The sequence below is a fragment of the Lipotes vexillifer genome, unplaced genomic scaffold (genome assembly GCF_000442215.2).
Source record: "Lipotes vexillifer unplaced genomic scaffold, Lipotes_vexillifer_v1.1 scaffold587, whole genome shotgun sequence".
Classification (NCBI taxonomy): Eukaryota; Metazoa; Chordata; class Mammalia; order Artiodactyla; family Lipotidae; genus Lipotes; species Lipotes vexillifer.
This window is the reverse complement of record NW_006790779.1, coordinates 701,785-706,921: the sequence shown is the minus strand read 5'-3', so window position 1 is coordinate 706,921 and position 5,137 is coordinate 701,785. Positions and strand designations below refer to the sequence as shown.

The 5,137-nt window shown below is 38.2% G+C and overlaps 1 non-coding gene across 1 annotated transcript; it reads left to right on the top strand.

Annotated features, from left to right (window-relative positions):
• The first annotated feature begins 210 nt into the window (after nt 1-210).
• On the top strand, nt 211-283 carry TRNAG-CCC (transfer RNA glycine (anticodon CCC)). The gene has a single exon. It is a non-coding gene; the product is annotated as a tRNA-Gly (tRNA).
• The last annotated feature ends 4,854 nt before the right edge of the window (nt 284-5,137 follow it).

The following is a 5,137-nucleotide window of genomic DNA, read 5'->3' as shown; positions in this document are numbered from 1 at the left end:
GCCAACTAGAGAAAGCCTGTGCGCAGCAACGAAGACCCAACACAGCCAAAAATATAAATAATTTATTTTTAAAAAATTAAACAGAACTTACTCTCTGATGGAAAAGAACTATAAAAAGAAATTTTAAAAATGTTTAGCCAATTATACCCCAATAAAGCTGAAAAAATTGTTTAGAACACTAAAATGCTACTACAGAACTCATGGGGGACTTCCCTGGTGGTCCAGTGGGTAAGACTCTGAGCTCCCAATGCAGGGGGCCCAGGTTCAATCCCTGGTCAGGGAACTAGATCCCCCATGCATGCCACAAGCAAGAGTCCGCGTGCCACAATGAAGATCCTGTGTGCCGCAACTAAGACCTGGCACAGCCTAAATAAATAAATATTAAAAAAAAGAAAAGAACTCATGGGTTTAACAATAAATCATGGTTTGGCAAAGGATTCTTAGATATGACACCAAAACCATGAGCCACAAAAGAAAACACAGATAAATCGGACTTCATCAAAATGAAAAACTTTTGTGTTTCAAAGGACACCACCAAGAAAATGCAAAGAAAGGGGACTTCCCTGGCAGTCCAGTGGTTAAGACTCCGTGCTTCCACTGCAGGGGGCACGGGTTCAATCCCTGGTCGGGGAACTAAGATCCTGCATGCTGTGCAGAGTGGCCCCCCCACAAAAATAAATAAATAGAAAAGAAAAAATAAATAAAAAAGAAAAATGCAAAGAAAACACAAAGAATTGGAGAACATATCTGCAAATCATAAATCTGTTAAGAGATTTGTATCCAGACTACATAAAGAACTATTACAACACAATAAAGAAAATCCAATTTGTTTTTTTATCTTATTTATTTATTTTTTATACAGCAGGTTCTTATTAGCTATCTATTTTATACATATTAGTGTATACATATCAATCCCAATCTCCCAATTCATCACACCACCACCACCCCCGCCAGTTTCCCCGCTTGGTGTCCATACGTTTGTTCTAAAGACAATCCAATTTTTAAATGAGCAAAGGATTTGAATAGACATTTCTCCAAGGAAGATATACAAATGATCAATAAACAAATGAAAGGATGTTCAAAATAAACAAATGGGACTATATCAAACTCAAAAGCTTCTGAGTAACAAAGGAAACCATCAGCAAAATGAAAAGACAACCTACCAATGAGAGAGGATAGTTTCAATTCATATATCCAATAAGGAGTTAATATTCAAACTATAGAAAAAACACATACAACTCAACAACAAACGCAGGGCTTCCCTGGTGGCGCAGTGGTTGAGAGTCCGCCTGCCGATGCATGGGACATGGGTTCGTGCCCCGGTCCGGGAAGATCCCACATGCCGCTGAGCGGCTGGGCCCATGAGCCATGGCCGCTGGACCTGAGCGTCCGGAGCCTGCGCTCCGCAATGGGAGAGGCCGCAACACTGAGAGGCCCGCGTACCGCAAAAAAAAAAAAAAAAAAAAAAAAGGGCAGAGGAGCTGAATAGACATTTTTCCAAAGAACACATACAGATGGCCAACAGGCATATGAAAAGATGTTCAACCTCGCTAATTATTAGAGAAATGCAAATCAAAACTACAGTGAGATATCACCTCACACCTGTCAGAATGGCAACTATCAAAAAGGCCAGAAACAACAAGTGTTGGCAAAGATGTGGAGAAAAGGGAGCCATCATACACTGTTGGTGGGAATGTAAATTGGTGCCGCCACTGTGGAGAACAGTATGGAGATTGCTCAAAAAATTAAGAATAGAACTATCATATGATCTATCTATCCCACTTCTGGGTATTTATCCAAAGAATACAAAAACACTAATTTGAAAAGATATATGAACTCCTATGTTCATCACAGCATTATTTACAATAGCCAAGATATGGAAACAACCTAAGTGCTCATCAATGGACAAATGGATAAATAAGATGTGATATATACATGTATACACACATATAAATACAATGGAATACTACTGAGCCATAAAAAAAAAGATGAGATCTTGCTATGTGCAACAGCATGGATGGACCTTGAGGGTATTATGTAAAATGAAATAAGTCAGATGGAGAAAGACAAATACTGTATGATTTCACTCATATGTGGAATATAAAAAACAAAAAATACCCTAAAAAATGAATAAACCAAACAAAAACAAACACATAGATACAGAGAACAGAAGAGTGGTTACCAGAGGGGAAGGGGGTAAGGGTGAAATGGGTAAAGGGGGTCAACTGTATGGTGATGAAAGGAAACAAAATTTTTGGTGGTGAGCACATCATAGTGTATACAGAAGTCAAAATATAATGTACACATGAAACTCATACAATGTTATAAACCAATGTTACCTCAATAAAGAATAAAATGAAAAAAAAAAGTTCAACAGCATTAGCCATCGGGGAATGCAAATCAAAATGATAAAGGGATGCCACTTCATACCCACTAGGATGGCTAGAATCAAAAAGCCACAATAAGCAACAGGAACTCTCATCATTGCAGGTGAGAAAGCAAAACGTACAGTCGCTTTGGAAGATAGTTTGGCAGTTTCATACAAAACTAAACATACTCTTACGTGATCCAGCAATCACTCTCCTTGGTATTTACCCAAATGAACTGAAAACCTATATCCACACAAAAAATTTGCACATGAATGTTTATAGCAGCTTTATTCACAATTGCCGAAATGTGGAAGCAATCAAGATGTCCTTCAATAGATGAATGGATAAACAAAGTGGTTCATTCACACAATGGAATATTATTCAGTTATAAAAAGAAATAAGCTCTCAAGCCAAGATGACGTGGAGGAACTTTAAATGCAGATTGCTGAAGTGAAAGATGCTAACCTGAAGAGGCTACATACTGTAGAATTCCAACTATGACATTCTGGAAAAGGCAAACTATGGAGAGTGTAAAAAGATCAGTGGTTGCCAAGGGATGGAGGGGAAGGAGGAAAGGATATGAGTAGCGGAGCAAGGGGATTTTTAGGGCAGTAAAACTATTCTGTATGATAGCATAATGGCAGATATATGTAATTATACAATTGTCAAAACCCATAGAATGTATAACACAAAGAATGAATCATAACATAAATCACGGACTTTAGTTTAAAACAAAAACTGTTGTAGAGTAAATAATGTAAAATAAAAAGAGTATAGCCAAAGGAGAAAAAAGGTCATAAAAACAAGTTTGGTAAGATGTGGTGAAATAAGAACCCTCACACATTGCTGATAGGAACACAAAATGGTGCAGCCACTTTAGAACACAGCCTGGCAGTTCTTCAAATCATTCAATATAGTTATCATTGGGCTTCCCTGGTGGTGCAGTGGTTGAGAGTCCGCCTGCCGATGCTGGGGACACGGGTTCATGCCCCGGTCCGGGAAGATCCCGCATTCAGCGGAGCGGCTGGGCCCGTGAGCCATGGCCGCTGAGCCTGCGCATCCGGAGCCTGTGCTCCGCAGCGGGAGAGACCACGACAGTGAGAGGCCTGCGTACCGCAAAAAAAACAACAAAACAAAAACAAGTTAACACAAAAGCAGATCTAGAAACACTGAAAAAACAAAAACAAAACTCGTTTTTCATCCAGAACCCAGATATCATCACTGTTAACTTTTGGGTATATATCTTTCCTGATTTTTATACTTTTTTGAAAAAAATTAAGCCAGGATCATTTCAGCAAAAAAAAAAATATATATATATATATATATATATATATTTATCATTTGACTCAGTAATTCCATACCTAGCTATATACTGAAGAGAAACAAAAACATATGTCTACACAAAAACTGGCATACAAATGTTTATAGCAACATTATTCATGATAGTCAAAAGATGGAAACCCAAATGACCATCAACGGATGAATGAATAAACAAAATGTGGTATATCCATACGACAGAATATTATTCAGCAGTAAAGAGTAATGAAGTACTTACTGATGGATGCTACAACATGGATGAACCTTGAAAGCATGCTAAATGAAAGAAGTCACAAAAGTCCACATATTATGACTCTAGTCATATGAAAGTTCAGACTGTGGAAATCTATAGAACAGAAAGTAGATTAGTGGTTGTTTAGTGCCGTGGGGGGGTGGCTGGCTTTCAGAGGGAGGGGAGGATAGCTAGAGGGTACAGGGTTTCTTTCTGAAGTGATGAAATGGTTCTAAAATTTACTGTGGTGATGACTGCATATATCTATGAATATATTAAAAACCACTGAATTTTACACTCTAAATGGGTGAATTGTATGGTACGTGAATTACATCTCGATAAAGCAGTTTTTAAAAAAGTAAGGAAGTACTGATACATGCTACAAAATGGATGAATCTTAAAAACATTATGCTAAGTGAAAGAAGCCAGACACAGAAGACCACACGTAATTCCATTCACATGAAAGTCCAGAATAGAAAAATCTATAGCGACAGAAAGTAGATTAGCAGTTATTAGGGGTAGAGAGTTGAAGAACAAGGGAATGAGAGTGGGTGGGTGATAGCTAAAGAGCATGGGGCTTCTTTTTGAGATGATTTAAACGTTCTAAAATTTACCGTGATGGTTGCACATTTCTATGAATATACTAAAAAACCACTGAATTACATTTTAAATGGGTGAATTGTAGAGTATGTGAACTATATCTCACATATAGCTGTTTTTTTTTTTTTTGAAAAGAGTAAATAGGGACTTCCCTGATGGCGCAGTAGTTAAGAATCCACCTGTCAATGCAGGGGACACAGGTTCGAGCCCTGGTCCAGGAAGATCCCACATGCCACGGAACAACTAAGCCTGTGCACCACAACTACTGAGCCTGTGCTCTAGAGCCCGTGAGCCACAACTACTGAGCCCGTGTGTCACAACTACTGAAGCCTGCACGCCTAGAGCCCTTGCTCTGCAACAAGAGAAGCCACCACAATGAGAAGCCTGCACACCACTACAAAGAGTAGCCCCTGCTCGCCGCAACTAGAGAAAGCCCATACACGGCAACAAAGACCCAAGGAAGCCAAAAGTAAATAAATAAAATAAATTTATAAACTAAAATAAATAAAAATAAGAGTAAAATTTAAAATTACAAAATATTTATAGCTGATTTAGAATTTAAGTACTACATACTAAAATGTATGGGGTGTGGCAAAATCAGTATCTTTTTTTTTTTTTT